Source organism: Salmo trutta, chromosome 13 (genome assembly GCF_901001165.1).
Source record: "Salmo trutta chromosome 13, fSalTru1.1, whole genome shotgun sequence".
Lineage (NCBI taxonomy): Eukaryota > Metazoa > Chordata > Actinopteri > Salmoniformes > Salmonidae > Salmo > Salmo trutta.
In genome coordinates, this window is record NC_042969.1 from 295,700 (window position 1) to 316,357 (window position 20,658).

Below are 20,658 nucleotides of genomic sequence, written 5' to 3' on the forward strand. Positions count from 1 at the left end.
ATGAGGAAGGAAAATTATATGGATATATTGAAGCAACACCTCAAGACAGTCAGTCAGGAAGTTAAAGCTTAGTCGCAAATGGGTCTTCCAAATAGACAATGTTCCAAGGACAACAAAGTCAAGGTATTGGAGTGGCCATCACAAAGCTCTGACGTAAGTCCTACAGAAAATTTGTGGGCAGATCTCAGAAAGTGTGTGCGAGCAAGGAGGCCTACAAACCTGACTCAGTTACACGAGCTCTGTCAGGAGGAATGGGCCAAAAATCACCCAACTTATTGTGGGAAGCTTGTCGAAGGCTACCCGAAACGTTTGACCCAAGTTAAACAATTTAAAGTCAATGCTACCAAATACTAATTGAGTGTATGTAAACTTCTGACCCACGGGGAATGTGATGAAAGAAATAAAAGCTGAAATAAATCATTCTCTCTACTATTATTCTGACATTTCACATTCTTAAAATAAAGTGGTGATCCTAACTGACCTAAGACAGGGATTTTTTACTAGGAGTAAATGTCAGGAATTGTGAAAAACTTAGTTTTTAAATGTATTTGGCTAAGGTGTATGTAAACTTCCAACTTCAACTGTATATACCTATATCACTCCAGTATCCCTGCACATGTAAATATGGTATTGGAACTGAGTTTAAGTATTTCATATATATAGTATGCATACTTACTTACCTTATTGTGTATGTCATATTTCTTATTTCATTTATTTTTCTAGTAATAGACTGTTGTTTATTCTTGCATTGTTGGGTTTTGAGTTTGCAAGAAAGGCATTTCACTGTACTTGTGCATATAACATTAACTTGAAACTTGAGCATGTTTGAGATTCTCTGGATTGATGTGTATGACAGCGTGTTCCAGTTTCCGATTCCTGCAGTTTTCAGATAGCATCACTATCCATCACACAACAGTTTGAAAGTACCCAATGGGAAAAAGGTGTGGTGGTTTCAGTAACACATGTGTTTTTCAAGTTCTTGTCTCTCTTGACAGGTGTCAGAACGTATAGTATTGTGGTGATAACACCCCATTGAACCCTTCCCATGTGTTGGGCCGATGTTTTGTTGTAATTATGATTCTGTCAATTTCTCACCACTCTTGCTTAATCTCGGTTGTTGTAATAGTTGTTGTTTTACTTTCTTTGTTCCAATGTCTGTGTCGGGTAGAAAACCAATTTGGGTCGGCCTGATTGTTCCGCCGTATGGCCAGGCTATTCCAGATGAGTGATTCAGGAGATAACTGGGTTTTTGTGTGACTGCAATTGGTTCTGTGTTTCGGAGGGTGTGGCTGTCAGAGCCCTGAGAGCAGCATGGCTGCCTGGGGGCGTCAGGATCAACTCCAGGGCTCTGTGGAGCTCAAACCACCTGATTTGAGGGAGGCCTTTGTACTTAAGTACTTTGAAGATAAGGAGCCATGCAGGATTTGGGCTCAGGTCTCTGTAGGAAACGGTTGGAGGGATAGAAAGACTTATTCCTAGATCTCAATGTAAAAACATTGAATAAGGCACGATTCATGCTCTGCAGTGTAAAACCTTGATGGTCTCACTGAGGAGAGGAGGATAGAGGAAGCTGGACTTTAAAGCAGGGAGTTCAATCTTCTCTGCTGTAATGGAACCTTTCTATTTTCACTCTCAGATTGACAGGAAGAGTCTTTCACTCTTCCACATCAGTCACAGCGTTTTCCTCTGCCTGATATTTTAACCCCCTGGGCGGAGGTGTGACGGGCTCAGCCACAGAACGATGGATCTGCTCTGTGTTCCAGTGACACCAACATGATGCATTAGGAACCCAACAAAACACGAGTGTTCACGATACCGTTTTAGTAATTGTACTCCCATCAAAGCCTACTGTTAACGCTTGTGTGCTCTAGTAAGGGTCCTGTAGCAGCCCCTGCACAGCTTCACTGCAGCACTCTGGATGGAGGAGGAGTGAACACTGGGTGAACCAGTAGCAGTGATATTGTTTATCACCTTCTCTGCACAGTGGTCTCTCCAGAGATAAAGTGAACCAGAGTTTTTGTTGTTGATCTGACATTTCTTCCCTTCCCAACACTGCCAGGAAAAACAATTGGAAGTAGCACAGGACATGCCATGATGGATCTCCAGAGGGGTGCAGGACACTACATCTCTGAGTGGGCCTGTGTCTGGCACTGACTCTAAGAAGAAACCCAAATATATCTGCTGGCTGAGCACAGTAATAAAAAACAAAAAACAAAAAAAATACAAATTATATATATATATATATATATATATATATATATATATATATATATATATATATATATATACAGTTGAAGTCGGAAGTTTACATACACTTAGGTTGAAGTCATTAAAACTCGTTTTTCAACCACTACACAAATTTCTTGTAAATTTGTGGGCAGAACTGAAAAAGCGTGTGCGAGCAAGGAGGTCTACAACCCTGACTCAGTTACAGCAGCTCTGTCAGGAGGAATGGGCCAAAATTCACCCAGCTTATTGTGGGAAGCTGGTGGAAGGCTACCCGAAACGTTTGACCCAAGTTAAACAATTTAAAGTCAATGCTACCAAATACTAATTGAGTATATGTAAACTTATGACCCACTGGGAATGTGATGAAAGAAGTAAAAGCTGAAATAAATCATTCTCTCTACTATTATTCTGATATTTCACATTCTTAAAATAAAGTGGTGATCATAAGACAGGGAATTTTTACTAGGATTAAATGTCAGGAATTGTGAAACATTTTAAACTCAGTTTATTTGGCTAAGGTGTGTGTAAACTTCCGACTTCAACTGTATATTTACCAATGTGTTTTTGGATGATTAATTTGCAACCAAGTCACATTTTTGCATGTTGCATTTTGCATGAGTTTTTTATCAGTCTGTTTTATAGGAATGAATAAATACCATATTTCATGTATTTCATATATTTTTAGTAGTGGGTAATATATTGTGGGGCCTAGCACATATGTAACCCTCTTGACCACCACTTGTCTCATCACATTGACATGTTTAACATTTTCCCTGGAGAGGCAGAAAGAGCAGGAAGCTGAGGGTGTGGTTCAGTGATTAGGCCCAGAGAGCTGAGTTGTCCATAGAGATTGCTTGTCTGGAAAGCAGCCATCATTCTACAGTAATCGAGATGGAGAGCCTAGATCTCTATGTCCCCTGGTTTGGAAGAGAGAAACATCTCTCAGGAAAAAAAGGAACGTCATGAAAAACAAAATGGCTCTGGAAAAGATGGATGCATCATAAACTAGAATGCATTATTAATAGAATAGAAGCAAAGAAGCTCTTAGTATATGTTCAGTCTACAGGGACACTGTGGCATTGAATGAAGGACATCGCTCTCTCATTGAAAGAATGTTCATCTTTATTTTCCTCTGGGAAATAATTTCAGTCTACATGAGCTGTTTGCACATGAAGTCCACAAGACTTAGAACACATTTACATCAAGAGTTCTGTTTACCTCACTGCTCAGTGAATGTTCAGAGTAGAGCGAACCACAGATCTCTTGTTCCCAGTAGCTTTCAGTTTGCTTCCGAATGATTTGGGTTTTTCAAAATGTTGGGCATAAACACACACCACTACAGACTCCCACTGTGAAGAGGCTTTAATGAACCCTGAAAGAGTCCAAATCCAGCAAATCATTTAGAGTAGGTATGCAGGCCTTATAGGCAACTGGAACTCAAAGGAAGGCCTGTACCTGCCTGTATACTGCACCCTGCTTAGTTAATGATCCGAAGTCAGACTCCTTCTGTTTGATAACTGGGCTGCCTTTACTTGATTCAGCACATTTTACAGACCAACATTTTGTTCAGCTACTTTATTCTCTCATGGAAGAATGAGAGGTCAGTGGCGTTTATGGGGAAGTGATACAACACAAGTGTAACATTTCAAGAGATGTGGGATACAATGCCTTCAGAAAGTATTCACTTTTTCCACATTTTGTTGTGTTACAGCCTGAATTTAAAATGGATTCAATTGGATGTTGTGTCACTGGCCTACACACAATATCCCATAATGTCAAAGTGGAATTATGTTTAAAAAATGTTTACAAAGTAATTACAAAACATGGATCCTGTTCGCAATAAGGCACTAAAGTAAAACTGCTAAAAATGTGGCAAAGAAATTAACTTTATAGCCTGAGTACAAAGCGTTATGTTTGGGTCAAATCACTGAGTACCACTCTTCATATTTTCAAGCATGGCCGTGGCTGCATAATGATGTGGGTATGCCTGTCATCTGCAAAATCCTAGTGGAAAACCTGGTTCTGTCTGCTTTCCAACAGACACTGGGAGACAAATTCACCTTTCAGCAAAACTAAAGCACAAGACCAACTGGAGTTGCTTACCAAGACGACACTGAACGTTCCTGAGTGGCCTAGTTACTGTTTTGACTTAAATTGGCTTGGAAATCTATGGCAAGACTTGAAAAGGGCTGTGTAGCAATGATCAACAACCAACTTGACAGAGCTTGAAGAATAAAAAAAATGAATAATATGCAAATACTGTACGATCCAGGTGTGCAAAGCTCTTACAGACTTACCCAGAAAGACTCACAGCTGTAATCACTGCCAAAAGTGATTCTAACATGTATTGACTCAGGGGTTTAAATACTCATGTCAATTAGATATTTTTGTATTTCATTTTCAATACATTTGCTACAATTTCTAAAAACATGTATTCACTTGTCTTTATGGGATATTTTGTGTAGGTGGATGAGGGGAAAGAATCAATTTTGAATTCAGGCTGTAACACAACAAAATGAAGGCACTGTAGCTTTCATTTTGGGGCGGCAGCGTAGCCTACTGGTTAGAGTGTTGGACTAGTAAACGAAAGGTTGCAAGATCAAATCCCTGAGCTGACAAGGTACAAATCTGTTGTTCTGAACAAGGCAGTTAACCTGTTGTCATTGAAAATAAGAATTTGTTCTTAACTGACTTGCCTAGTTAAATAAAGGTAAAAATAAATGTAGATGCTTGATTTAGTTTTTTGTTCTTGCCCATATCTCTTTTAGACCAGTGGAATCAAGTTGAGGTCAGCAGGATGCAGGATGCTTGAGGTCAACTTACAAACTCCCCTGGTCTATTGCTGACGGAAGAGTTGAACTGGACACAACTCCTTAGTTCAGAACCAGAGGATCATGTCTCTTACCATTTATAGTCGGTTGCGCAATACAGTTAAGATTAGGGACAGCCCATTAATTCAGATCTAAAATGTCATCGTTGATCTCTCTCTATGTATGTGGTTCCGATGTTATCTGTTCTGCACAATACATACTATACCAGGGGTATTCAACTCTTACCCTACGAGGTCCGCAGCCTGATGGTTTTCGTTTGTACTTGATAATTAATGGCACCCACCTGGTGTGCCAGGTCTAAATCAGTACCTGATATGAAAGGAAGAGTGAAAAAAAGCAATGGAACTGGCTTTGAGGTCCAGAGTTGACTTTGAGGGTTCTAGACTCTAGAGCGTTGTATTTATTTGCATAATACTGCCAGTGACATTCTCATGTCTATCATCATTAGTGGTTCAATCTCTCCACATAGATTGCAGGTAGAATTTTTTGGCCTTGTGTAGACTCTAGGGCTTTACATTTTGTTTACCTTTTATACAACTCTCTCAGCACAGTTGTCATTGCTATGTCAACATTTGTTTACCTTGTATACAAGTCTCTCAGCACAGTTCACATTGCTATGTCATTATTTGTTTACCATGTATACAACTCTCTCAGCATAGTTGTCATTGCTATGTCATAATTTGTTTACTTTGTATACAACTCTCTCAGCACAGTTGTCATTGCTATGTCATCATTTGTTTACCTTGTATACAACTCTCTCAGCACAGTTGTCATTGCTATGTCATCATTTCTTTACCTTGTATACAACTCTCCCAGCACAGTTCCCATTGCTATGTCATTATTTGTTTACCTTAATTATCTCAGTACAGGTTTTCATTGCTATGTCATCATTAGTTTACCCTGTATCCAAGTCTCTCAGCACAGCTCTCGTTGCTATGCAATCATTAGTTCAACCTCTCTAGTAGTTGGCCTTTTGTGGTCCCAGTACTCTTTAAAAAAATGTGATATGTCTTTAGAAAGCCTAACAGGAGTTTTCTGAGAAGCTGTGATGTTGAGTCCCACAGCATTCTTTATTGTATCTGTTATTGTATCTGTTAGGCTACCATCTGTTGTCAGGGCTAGTCAAATAGCATGACAAAGATGTCCACAGTGTTTGGATCTACACCCACATAGAGCTAGCTGCCTGCATCCTGAGGGTTTAGTACCAAGTATTTTAGTACCACAGACAATGAGGAGGTTGAAGGATTGGAGGTGGAGGTTGAATTATGGCTGGAGCAAAACCCATTGAAATCGTATTACAGAGCACTGCTCCGTTTGTGCTTTTGTCAGATATCAGAAGTACAAAAGCTTTGCCTTCAAATCACTCCCCACATACTTCAGACACTTTAGAAAACAAGGACTTTGTTGCTGATATGCAACATCTATGGAGTGATTTCAGTGCCAACAAACTATTTGAAAAACAATATTTTTGCATTTGTGTTTTGATATAGAATTTTTTAAATTAATATAAATTAATTCATCAATTGAACTTGTTTCTATGTTTAGCGGAGATCTCCAGTGTATAAAGGGAGGGCAAAAAAGCACCTAACAACGCACTCAATATCTAAATACGAGTGGTCTGAGGCAGGTGTTAGATTACGAGCATTTTCAGGTGCATTGGTAATAACAGTGGTTTTGGGAAACAGCTCTGAAATTTAACGATGCTCATATGAAGGTTCTAACAAAGAACTTGGCCTTAAGATGCTTTTAGGAAACCAGTCCCTGGTTCGAATTAAGTAAGTCACAACAGCAAGGTTAAATAGGGAGTGGAAAAGCTATCCTAAGAATGGCCATGATGGGCTATTCAACTATATTGTTATGTGGGCCAAATTGCTGTTTTTGTCACACTTCTGCGTGTCCTGTGAGCATCATAGAGGGGAACAGAAGGAACAGCATGTTCCAGAGAGTCTAAGCTTTCAGGAATGGGGTCATAATAGCTTGTAGCCCAAACGGTTCAACATGCCACATTGGCTTCAGAAACTGCCAGAAACCTGTTTAACAGAGTGCATCTGAGAAGTTGAATATATGAAACTTTGGTCAACTTGAAACGATAGTTTGTAAAGTTGATACACAGACAATGAATGCAAAAACTACCATATTGAAACTGAATATATAAATATTGAACTTGAATATTCAATTAAATATAAATTTTATTTGTAAACATATTCATTCAATTAAAGTATGTAAAATTGTTACGTGGGCTCCTTCTCCGGCCTCTAGGTCACCAGGCTGCTCGTTATAGCGCACACTTGTCACCATTGTTATGCGCATCAGCGCATTATGACACTCACCCTGACTCCATCACCTCCTTGATTACCTGCCATATGTCACTCCCTTTGGTTCCTTCCCCAGGCGTCATTGTTTCTGTGTCATGTCTGTGCGTCGTTCGTGTTTTGTATTATGTTACGTTTATTTATTAAAACACTCCCTGAACTTGCTTCCCGACTCTCAGCACACAACGTTACAGAATGACACCTCACCAAACGGAAGCATCAGGGAGTGTTTTTTGGTTGTTTTTGTTTTGGAGGTGATGTCGGGTCGGGGTGTCAGAACCGGAGCTACCTGGGAGGCCTGAGCTGGTTTGTCCCATGCCTTGACAGGTTCAACGGGTTCCCCTGCCTCAGCTGGTTCGACGGGTTTCCATACCTCAGCAAGATCGACAGGCTGCTATGCCTTTGCGGGTTTGATAGGCTCCCATGCCTCAGCTGGGTGAACAGGTTCCCATGCCTCGACCGAGGCAACTGGGGAGGTCTCAGCTGGCTCATCAGGCTCTCACTCCTCAGCTGGTTCATTAGGTTTAAGCGCCTCAGCAGAGGCAACCGGTCCACTCCTGATCCCCGGGATCGTCCCGGTGGTTGGCGTCCCACGGCTGGAGCCGAATGCGGCAGGGAGGGGGTACTGTCACGTATGCCCTCTCTCCGGTGCTCTAGGTCACCATGCTCCCGCGCCTCAGCTGGATCAACAGGTTCCCGCGCCTTAGCAGAGGGGACCAGTCCGCTCCTGATCCCCGGGATCGTCATCTTGGTCGGCGTCCTGCGGCTGGAGCCGTGCGTCCGGGAGGGAGTACTGTCAAGTGTGCTCCCTCTCCGGCCTCTAGGTCACCAGGCTGCTTGTTATGGTGCATACCTGTCACCATCGTTACATGGAACCCAAACCGGCTGCGTGCGTGCGCCATCGTGCATACATTTATTTTGTCCCCCTACACCAAACGCGATCACGACACACAGGTTAAAATATCAAAACATTTACATTTAAGTCATTTAGCAGACGCTCTTATCCAGAGCGACTTACAAATTGGTGCATTCACATTATGATATCCAGTGGAACAACCACTTTACAATAGTGCATCTAAATCTTTTAGGGGGGGGGTTAGAAGGATTACTTTATCCTATCCTAGGTATTCCTTAAAGAGGTGGGGTTTCAGGTGTCTCGGAAGGTGGTGATTGACTCCGCTGTCCTGGCGTCGTGAGGGAGCTTGTTCCACCATAGGGGTGCCAGAGCAGCGAACAGTTTTGACTGGGCTGAGCGGGAACTGTGCTTCCGCAGAGGTAGGGGGGCCAGCAGGCCAGAGGTGGATGAACGCAGTGCCCTCGTTTGGGTGTAGGGCCTGATCAGAGCCTGAAGGTACGGAGGTGCCGTTCCCCCCACAGCTCCGTAGGCAAGCACCATGGTCTTGTAGTGGATGCGAGCTTCAACTGGAAGCCAGTGGAGAGAGCGGAGGAGCGGGGTGACGTGAGAGAACTTGGGAAGGTTGAACACCAGACGGGTTGCGGCATTCTGGATGAGTTGTAGGGGTTTAATGGCACAGGCATTAAACCCCTACAAACCCCTACAAACTCTGAACCAATGACATTAATTTGGGGACAGGTCGAAAAGCATTAATGGAAATTTAGCTAGTTAGCTTGCACTTGCTAGCTAATTTTTCCTATTGAGCTAGCTTGCTGTTGCTAGCTAATTTGTCCTGGATATAAACATTAGGTTGTTATTGTCGTGTCTTTGGGCACCATTAACTTGAAGACATGTTTATCAATTAACTCCCTGTAATTATTATTACGCGATTAAACTGATTAATCGTTTAACTGTAATTAACTGGAAGATCGGGGCAACAAGGAAAATATTCAGATTACAAAGTTAGAATTTTCCTAATATAACTTTCCTATATTATAACATTATATATTATATTATAGTATAGGCCGATTATCTTCTGGTTTAAATGGTGTCTTTTACCTCGCGTCCAGTGTCATTCCAAACATCGTAAATTGTTGTATCTGCACGAACCCAGCCTTTACTAAGTCATCCATACATCAACTATCTTAAAATTATTTATTTACTAAACAAAGTAATTCACAGAAAGTATACAAACAGTAATTATCGTCACAAAGAATTGGTAGAGTAATGTGCCTTAGTGGGCTAAACCGGCATGGCTGGTGTCTTGTTAAAACAAAGGGTCATAAAGGGCAGCTGAGAAGACACTACAGAGTTGATAAATATTAACAATTGATATGCTAATCCTTTGCACATGAACGCTCACTCATTCGGGAACAATTGCAATCAATATATATTTACGCTCAGTGTGCTGTCGGGATCCTTGTTGGAGAGTTTTTGTCCTGTTGGAGAGTTTTTGTCCGCGTTCTCTCTCTCTCTCTCGGTTAGAATGGATCTTTCAAAGTGACATTCATTAATGTTGTTATAGAATGGATGTTTCGTCGGTCTTCGCGTTCAATGATATTAATTAATAGTCTGCAGCTAGAAATTCTAACAAAGACTTGTTATTATTCTGTCGGTATCGATAATCTAAAAGTTTAACCACGTGGTATGGTTAAAGTTAAGTAGAGGAATACATGGTCAAACCTATTGGCCAACTCGTAATGGAGTGGAGGCCTGGTCTGAAGAAAGTAGCCCTGGGTGAGGGTTTTATTCGGAATGACAGAAAAAGGCTGTCTCATGACGCCAGGTCTTGTCTGTGTCCCTGGGGGCATGCCGATGACTGAGTTAAGCTTTGAACAGAAATACAATTCTATCACATTAACATCAGTACATAGCCTCTCAACATATTCCAAATAGCTTTAATCTTATTAAATCATTGTATACAACCATTTAGATGCAAGTCCCATAGCTGAGGCTATTATATAAACCTTAGTATGGTAATATGGTACTATTGTCTCCAATGGGTATCACAAAATTGTACCAAGCAGACCAGTTCGTAGCTGGATTCTTCACCAATCTTTTATACCTTCTCCGGAACATAAATGTTGTTCGGTTCCCCAATTCTGTGAGTTGGGAGAATTTCCTTTGTCTCTCTATGAAACCCCTCTCTGTCTCAGCTGGGCCATGCGGCAGGACATTCTCCTTTAGAATTTTACGACTGCCTTCACAGGGCCTGGGTAGGGAGAGGTAGGTAGGGGGATGGTGCAAGGGGGAGGGGGTCAACTGTGCTCCTTGTTCCCTGAGAGAGGGCAACGTCATGACATTATCTTACCTGAAATGCACAAGGTGCTCTACTCCGACAATTAATCCACACATAAAAACGGTCAACCGAATCGTTTCTAGTCATCTCTCCTTCCAGGCTTTTTTATCGTTTAACTTATATGGTGATTGGCATCTAAACTTTCATAGTATTACCACGACAACCGGCAACAGTTCGTCTTTCAATCACCCACGTGGGTATAACCAATGAGGAGATGGCACGTGGGTACCTGCTTCTATAAACCGATGAGGAGATGGGAGAGACAGGACTTGCAGCGCGATCTGCGTCAGAAATAGAAATGACTTCTATTTTAGCCCTTGGCAACGCAGACGCTCGTTGACGCGCGCAATAATTGAATAACAGATTCCTAAATGTATTTAGCAACGCTCGCGCACGCGATGCGAGCAGTGTAGTCAGGGTATTATGCGCATCAGCGCATTATAACACTCACCTGGACTCCATCACCTCCTTGATTACCTACCCTATATCTGTCACTGCCTTTGGTTCCTTCCCCAGGCGTTATTGGTTCTGTGTCATGTCTGTGTGTCATTCGTGTTTTGTATTATGTTACGTTTATTTATTAAAAAACACTCACTCCCTGAACGTGCTTCCCGACTCTCAGCGCACAACGTTGCAAAAATGTATGAATTCAGTTATTCAATATCTGAATACAAATGCAAAAATATTGAATTAAATATTGGTTCGCAATTTTCTCACGTATGGAAATAGAGCCTGCAAGAAGAGCTCTGTGACTTCAGGCTATTCGGCGTTGGAGAGTGGAAAATTGTGGGGACCCAATGTCCAAGTAGTCTACACGTACAGTACCAGTCAAAATTCTGGACACATCTACTCATTCAAGGGTTTTTCTTTATTATTACTATTTTATACATTGTAGAATAATAGTGAAGACATCAAAGCTATGAAAAAACACATATGGAATCATGTAGTAACCAAAATATAGTTAATATATTAGATTCTTCAAAGTAGCCACCCTTTGCCTTGACATTACAAAAAATGTATTCCATTGCATGAGCCACACCTGTTAACATCACTTGATTGAACATTCTACATTACCATGGAAATTATTGCATCACAATACCAAGCAGCCATTGCGAGTGTAACCATGAGTCTACCAGTCAAATTGCCAGGGTGAGAGGTTCCAAGCCCATTCTATTTGTTTGCTACAACAGCTTGCTTGTTTCAGCAATGGGGAAACAGTTTCATCACATTGTTAACCTGTCTGGGCTAGGGGGCAGTATTGAGAATTTTGGAAAAATATGTTCCCATTTTTAACTGCCTCCTACACCAACTCAGAAGCTAGAATATGCATATTATTGTTCAGGTTTGGATAGAAAACACTCTGAATTTTCTAAAACTGTTTGAATGGTGTCTGTGAGTATAACAGAACTCCTATGGCAGGCAAAAACCTGACAAGGTTTCAAGCAGGAAGTACCCTGTCTGACAAGGAGTCGTGCGTCTTGCATCTTTTTATTGAAAAGTAAGGATCTTAGCTGTAACGTGACAATTCCCAGGGCTCCAATAGGCTCTCAGAGCCCGCGAAATAACTGAAGGTTTACGAGGGAGCCTCAGGTTGAAACATATTATCGCCTTTTGTAAGTGGATGCTCCGAGGACCTTTGAATGATGCGCGTGCATGAGTCGCTTCTGAGGAGAAATTTTATTCGGCTGTTTAGGCTCAATGCATACTCCCGGTCGGAATATTATCACTTCTCTACGACATAAATGGCATAAAAATTGGTTTTAAACAGCGGTTGACATGCTTCGAAGTACGGTAATGGAATATTTAGACATTTTTGACACGCCAATGCGCCATGCGCGAAACCGGGAAGAAGCATTCTAGAACTCACGAACAAAACGTCGCTGTTTGGATATAACGATGGATTATTTGGGACCAAACCAACATTTGTTATTGAAGTAGAAGTCCTGGCAGTGTATTCTGATGAAGAACAAGCAAGGTAAGAACATTTTTCTTATAGGAAATGTGATTTTGGTGGATGCTGACCTGGGTGGGTATCTAAATAGCTAGCCCTGTAATGCCGGGCTATGTACTTAGATTATTGCAAAATGTGCTTCATCCGAAAAGCTATTTTAAAATCGGACATATCGAGTGCATAGAGGAGTAATGTATCTATAATTCTTAAAATAATTGTTATGCTTTTTGTGAACGTTTATCGTGAGTAATTTAGCAAACTGTTAGTAAATTCAACGGAAGTTTGCCGGGGGTTATGCGTTTTCTGAACGTCACATGCTAATGCAAAAAGCTGTTTTTTGATATAAATATGAACTTGATTGAACAGACATGCATGTATTGTATAACACAATGTCCTAGGTGTGTCATCTGATGAAGATCATCAAAGGTTAGTGCTGCATTTAGCTGTGGTTTGGGTTTATGTGACATGATATGCTAGCTTGAAAAATGGCTGTCTGATTATTTCTGGCTGGGCACTCTGCTGACATAATCTAATGTTTTGCTTTCGTTGTAAAGCCTTTTTGAAATCGGACAGTGGGGTTAGATTAACGAGATTCTTGTCTTTAAATAGCTGTAAAATAGTCATATGTTTGAGAAATTGAAGTAATAGTATTTCTAACGATTCAAAAATCGCGCCACTGGAATATCAGTAGCTGTTACGTAGGTGGGACGAAATCGTCCCACATACCCCAGACAGGTTAAGAGTCCATATTATAGCAGAAAATGACTCAACCACACAAGTACCAGGCCGTCCCGTCTTTAGTCAGATATTTTATTTTCATGACGGTCTTCATCCATAACCGTCGATTACACGGTTATACGGTAATTGTGCCAGCCCTACCTCAGACTGCATAGAGCAGAACGTGCTGAAGTTCAGAACACTTCAGCACATACTCTTCTGTCAGTTAGCCCTCCACACAGGCTCTAAATGGTCCCTCAGCGTCACTCCATCTGTCCTGTAGTTTTCGATGTGAAGAGCTTCTCTCTGTGTTGATGGGCTGTTGATAGTTGTTATGGGTGTAATGGTCCTCCCCTGGGGTGCTGTACTGTACAGAGGGGTTTTAATAGGAACGTCCTGGATGCTGCTGTTCTCTGTGGAGGTTAAAGCTTGTGGGACAGTTGCTGACAACAGCTGACTTAACAGCATTGCACTGAACACAGCCATAAAGTAATTGGATCCACAAATCAGCTGACGGCTCCAGTTTTATAGTGGCCCATGGCTTTTTGGGACGTATTTCATGGCCTGGTGGGAAGGCTGTCAGGGGTGTTTTGAGGTAGCAAGGGTCCTCAGAAGAGCTGGTAGAGAGGAAACGCTGCTGGTTATGAATGAACCTCATGTCACGTCCTGACCAGTATAAGGGGTTATTTGTTATTGTAGTTTGGTCAGGATGTGGCAGGGGGTGTTTGTTTAGAGTGTTTCGGGGTTTGTTGGGCTATGTTCATATTTAAGAGGGGGGTTTGTTTCGAGTGTTTCGGGGTTTGTTGGGCTATGTTCTTTGTTAGTCTATTTCTATGTTAGTTCTAGTATGTCTATTTCTATGTGATGTTTATTGGCTGGACCTTCAATTGGAAGCAGCTGCTCCTCGTTGCTTCTAATTGAATGTCCTATTTAAGAGGGGTGTTTTTCTATGGGATTTGTGGTTAGTTGTTCATTGTTTAGTGTTTGTTGCACCTGACAGGACTGTTTCGTTTTGTTCTTTTTTCTATACGTATTTAGTTGTTTCTCCTTCTTCAAAATAAAAAGAAGATGACTATACATATTCCCACTGCGTTTTGGTCCAATTCATACGACACCCGTGACACCTCACTGGAACCCAACCCAACGAAACAATCTCTACTGTTCAGCTGTCAATGATGACAGCACCTGACCTCAGTAAACTAAGTCTTCCTATTAGAAGTGTTTGGCTCATCTGGAATTAGGAGACACAGTAGTTTTCAGTAGTTCCTGAATTGTATTTCTGTCAGATTCTCTAGTTTGTAGGCCCACTTCAAACGCTGGTTCATTTTGGATCACTTCGTCACTTCATTTGAACTAAAAGTAATTCATATGTTTCCTGGACATGACCGTGACAAGAAGTATAGACATGTATTGCAAGCTTGTAACAAAGAGATGGAAATTCAAAGGACAGGCCCATGCTGTTCTAGTTATCTGTTACCCTGCTTCCCTATGGACTGAATTAAGAGGTCAGAGTGTTTGAGGCAGCTCAGTGGGAGAGAATCAGCTCGTCTTGACCTCTGCTCCTCCTCTTCTCTTCTTTTACTGGAAACAGACAACACTAGCATGCACCACTCTCCTTTCTGAACCCTGTATTTTCTCCATTCTCTCTCTTTCCTTACCTTCTCTCTTTTCTACTTTGTGTGCATCTCATGTCTCTCTCTATAACCACTAATGCTGTGTCTGTCCTCTTTTTATAACAGTATGCTTTGTTATTCCCAGCTAATAGAAACAAATCTTCCAGAGTCATGAACAGGTCACTGGAGAATAGTGCGAGGACAGGGTGAAAAGCCAAAAAACATTGCTTTTTCTTTTCAGTTTTACATAACTCCTCCTCCCTCTCTCTGATAAGAGCAACATCAAATCAAACTTTATTTGTCACATGCACCAAATACAACAACTGTAGACTTTACCGAGAAATGCTTACTTACAAGCCCTTAACCAACAGTGCAGATCAAGAAGAGTTAAGAAAAGATATACCAAGTAGACTAAAATAAAAAGTAATAATAACAAGTAACACAATAAGAATAAAAATAGCGAGGCTATATACAGGGAGCACCGGTACCGAGTCAGTGTGCGGGGGTATGGGTTAGTTGAGGTAATTTGTACATGTAGGTGAGGGTGAAGTGACTATGCATAGATAATAAACAGTGAGTAGCAGCAGTGTACAATGTTAACATTGCCAAAGCAAGTGAAGTAGATAATATACAAAAGTAAGTAAAATAAACAATAAAAATGAACAGTAAATATTACACTCACAGAAGTTCCAAAAGAATAAAGACCTTACAAATGTCATATGTATATATACAGTGTTGTAACGATGTACAAATGGTTAAAGTACAAAAGGGAAAGTAAATAAGCATAAATATGGGTTATATTTACAATGGTGTTTGTTCTTCACCTTTTCTTGTGGCAACAGGTCACAAATCTTGCTGCTGTGATGGCACACTGTGGTATTTCACCCAGTAGATATGGGACTTCATAAAAATCGGGTTTGTTTTCGAATTCCTTGTGTATCTGTGTAATCTGAGGGAAATATGTGTCTCTAATATGGTCATACATTGGGCAAGAGGTTAGGAAGTGCAGCTCAGTTTCCACCTCATTTTGTGGGCAGTGTGCACATAGCCTGTCTTCTCTTGAGAGCCAGGTCTGCCTTCAGCTGCCTTTCTCAGTAGCAAGGCTATGCTTACTGAGTCTGTACATAGTCAAAGCTTTCCTTAAGTTTGGGTCAGTCACAGTGGTCAGGTATTCTGCCACGGTGTACTGTCTGTTTAGGGCCAAATAGCATTCTAGTTTGCTGTTTTTTTGTTAATTCTTTCCAATGTGTCAAGTAATGATCTTTTTGTTTTCTCATGATTTGGTTGGGTCTAAGTGTGTTGCTGTCCTGGGGCTCTTTTTGAAATCAACAAAGCATGAGAAGATTTTGCCTTTGTTTTGTTTGTCAATTAGGGTGTGCAGGGTGAATACGTGGTCTGTCGTACGATAATTTGGTAAAAAGCCAATTTGACATTTGCTCAGTACATTGTTTTCACTGAGGAAATGTACGAGTCTGCTGTTAATGATCATGGAGAGGATTTTTCCAAGGTTGCTGTTGACGCATATCCCACGGTAGCTTTCCTCTGACATCGCCAATTTTCTAGGTCCTGGACGGCTGTCACGACTTCCACCGAAGGTGGCTCCTCTCCCTGTTCGGGCGGCGCTCGGCGGTCGTCGTCGCCGGTCTACAAGCTGCCACCGATCCTTTTTCCTTTTCGTTTGGTTTTGTCTGTCTTGTGTGTCACCTGTGTCTAGTTTAGGTCATTCGTGGGGTATTTATTCTCGCCCTACCTGTTTGTTGTCGTGCGGGATTGTTTGTTATCTGTCTTTGGTTTGGGTTGCGTTTATTTTTGTTCGGTTAAGTCTTATGTATTTTTCTGGACTGTGTTCCAGAACAGGGCTACTGTTGGTCCTTTGCCCATTCTATGGTTGGACTCGTGAATAAACGCCTTATCTATATTTTTACTCTCCTGCGCCTGACTTCACACCCACCTCTCCTAGGGAGCTCTTGACAACGTAAACCACCCAGTGATGTACTGGGTGGTTCACATTACCCTGTGTAGCGCCTTACGGTCAGATGCCGAGCAGTTGCCATACCAGGCAGTGATGCAACCGGTCAGGGTACTCTCAATGGTGCAGCTGTAGAACCTTCTGAGGATCTAGGGACCCATGCCAAATCTTTTCAGTCTCCTGAGGGAGAAAAGGTTTTGTCGTGCCCTCTTCACGACTGTCTTGGTATGTTTGGACTATGATAGTTCGTTGGTGATGTGACACCAAGGAACTTGAAACTCTCGACCCGCTCCACTACAGCCCTGTCAATGTTCTTGGGGTCCTGTTCGGCCAGCCTTTTCCTGTAGTCCACGATCAGCTCCTTTGTCTTGCTCACATTGATGGAGAGGTTGTTGTTGTCATGTTTTCTATCTATCTTCCACTTTCCTCCCTCTTTTCCCTCTCCATTTCCTCACCTCTTTCCATCCTGCCCCCACTAGTACCAGACAGTAATCAGTGAGGCAGAGAACCATAAGGATTCATTGTTTTCTGCCGGTACAGAGGGCACCAGCAGCGGCCTGCTGAATTTGGGCCCTGGTGAGCCTCCATATGCTGGGGGAAATTTGTTCCTCCTCTCCTGGCGTGTTAGTTTTAGTGTGTTAGCATGCGCGCTGGCCTGCAACAGCAGTGAGACCGACCGGACTGGGCCAGGCTCCAGGACTACCACAGAGCGATGCAGTTAAGCTCTGTTCAGCCCATACCACACCCCCACAACCTAATGAAACATTCTGGGGACCTTAAGCGGAGCCCATTCTGTTTGCATGGAAGCAGCAGCGCCACCAGGCAGCCCTTCATCATCCAGGGCCATTATAGTCTTGGCTTTGGAGCCGTTGTTTGAAATTGCCTCTGACTCTCTGAGAAACACAGCCCTGCAGGGTCCTCTCCTCTTATCATTAAAGGAAAATAACTGCTCTAAAGATGGAGTCCCCAGACCCTTGTGTTTTAGAATGATTCCTTGAGGTCTTTATACAGTGCTAGCACTTTTCTTAACATCTAAGATGTAAAATCGCCTGTTTGACATGTCCTCTTGTGAAAAAAAGAATAAACCCGCACACTGCTCTTGATAGAATCACTGCTCTTTAATAAGCTTTACGTATCAGCCTCAAGGCCTTCGTCAGAGCTTTTAGACATGTCCTCTTAAAACTGCTTATAACATATTCTGTTCAGAATTCTAACAACATACATGTGTTTTGGCTTATTTAGTTAAAGCCAAGGACTGAGGGGGGCATAACTTTATAAAAATAGCAGCGATATTTCAATTTCTAATAAATTATATACAAATATGCAGTCAAAATGACTGACTGCCTCAGCATGTCTAGTGTTAAACTTACCAATACACCGTAATCAGAAACAGCTTTTTCTAAGAGCTTTCTGTCTAATAAATTAATGTTTTCAGATACAGTTGAAGTCGGAAGTTTACATACACTTAGGTTGGAGTCATTAAAACTTGTTTTTCAACCACCCACACATTTCTTACTATAGTTTTGGCAAGTCGGTTAGGACATCTACTTTGTGTATGACACAAGTAATTTTTCCAGACAGATTATTTCACTTATAATTTACTGTATCACAATTCCAGTGGGTCAGACGTTTACATACTGTCACAGGGGTCGTTGAAAGGGGACCATGGCGCAGCGTGTATAGTGCTCATCTTTAGATTTTAATGAATACACTTCAAACAACAAAATAACAAACGCTCAACAGTTCCGTCAGGTACAACAACTAAACGGAAAGTAACCACCCACAAAACCCAAAGGAAAACAGGCTGCCTAAGTATGGCTTCCAATCAGAGACAACAAAAGACACCTGCCTCTGATTGGAAACCATACTCGGCCAAACATGGAAAACGAAACATAGAAATAGAAAACTAGAACAAATTCCCCTAGAAACAACAAACCCCAAAACACACAAAACAACCCCCCTGCCACGCCCTGACCATTCTACTATGGCAAATGACCCTTTTCACTGGTCAGGACGTGACACATACACTAAGTTGACTGTGCCTTTAAACAACTTGGAAAATTCTAGAAAATGATGTCATGGCTTTAGAAGCTTCTGATAGGCTAATTGACATCATTTGAGTCATACCTGTGGATGTATTTCAAGGCCTACCTTCAAACTCAGTGCCTCTTTGCTTGGCATCATGGCAAAATCTAAAGAAATCAGCCAAGACCTCCACAAGTCTGGTTCATCCTTGGGAGCAATTTCCAAACACCTGAAGGTACCACGTTCATCTGTACAAACAATAGTATGCAAGTATAAACACCATGGGACTACGCAGCCGTCATACTGCTCAGAAAGGAGACCCATTCTGTCTCCTAGAGATGAACAAAAGTGTCAGGAATTGTGAAAAACTGAGTTTAAATGTATTTGGCTAAGGTGTATGTAAACTTCCGACTTCAACCGTATATCTACGGTATACGTCTGATATTGTCACAATCGTCGTAATGGACGGACCAAAAGTATTTAAAGTGAAACATCAAAAAACAATAAACAGACAATGACCGTGATAGCCGGGGTGCAACATGCACACACACAAAAACAATATCCCACAAAGCAGGTGGGAACAGGGAACCCTTAAGTATGATCCCCAATTAGAGACAACGAACATAAGCTGCCTCTAATTGGGAACCATACTAAGAGCACCAACATAGAAATGGAAAAACTAGAACACCCTCCTAGTCACGCTCTGACATAAACACCATAGAGAACCAAAGGCTCTATGGTCAGATATGTTCATTTGGATCCCCATGTATATTTATCTATAGCTATTTTGTTTTTCCTTTGTGTCCAGCGTATTAGTTTAACCAGGGGACATGAGAACTCAACTAAAAGTATCACTAAAATAAAAGGCCTATTTACTAGTGTCCTCTGCGTTGTCCTTGGTTTGCACGCTAAAGATAGGCTTCGAGATATTGAATCAGTCCTATAAACTGAGTGATATACTTGATTTTGGTAAATCTTCCCAATAATGTGTGGAGCCTGCAGGTGTGTGTCTGCGATTATCTCACATACTCTGACCTACTATCTTTGCTGGACCAGACTTGGGCACCAGCTCAATGAATGGTGTGACAGTTCTGATGTATCAATAAGGGGGGGGGGGATGACAGAGGGAGAGTCTTCTGACTGGAGGCGGGCGGTGCAGACAGATGTCTGGTGCTGATGATGTCACTCTGGGGGGGGGAACAGAGACATCTGATTGGAGAGATTTAGTAGTCTAATGAAAAAAAACATTCAGAGTCGGCAGAAAACAAATCCACACCCTAATTGGACACTCTATCATAGTCCATAAAGAGGATCAAACAATCTCTCTCTTCATACAATCGCATTCTCCACCTCACTCATCCTCACTGTTTCATAACAGTACTTACTCCTGGATTAAATACCTCAGCCATGGTTGAACATGTATGATATTACAACATTAATACAGTAGGCTACATGGGAATAGTACTCAAAGTTACTCTAGTCTTAACAAGAGCCATATATATTAATGGTACAGACACACCGAGAAATCTGTGCCGATAGGTACTTAGCACCGTAGGAGGCCGTTCCTTCTCTTTTCTTTTTTTTTTTTACCACAAATTCAACTAGTGGTTTTGACACCTGACATGGACAAATGTGGATTGGCAGCGATTTTAGCAGGTGTACATGTAGCCTGTAGGTATAAAGACCAGCGTGGAGATGTGAGTGACATTACAGGGCAGTACTGCTCCTCTGGGCAGCCTGCTGTTCAAATACCCTGTTGGGCCAAAACATGACACAGCCTTTGAATAGCAGTCATTCTCAGGCACAGAGCCAGGCCA

The 20,658-nt window shown here is 41.8% G+C and overlaps 1 protein-coding gene across 2 annotated transcripts in view; it reads left to right on the forward strand.

Annotated features, from left to right (window-relative positions):
- The window catches only part of LOC115205046 (ecto-NOX disulfide-thiol exchanger 2), a 250,544-nt gene that overhangs the window by 20,387 nt on the left and 209,499 nt on the right, over positions 1–20,658 (forward strand). The gene's annotated exons all lie outside the window — the stretch shown is intronic.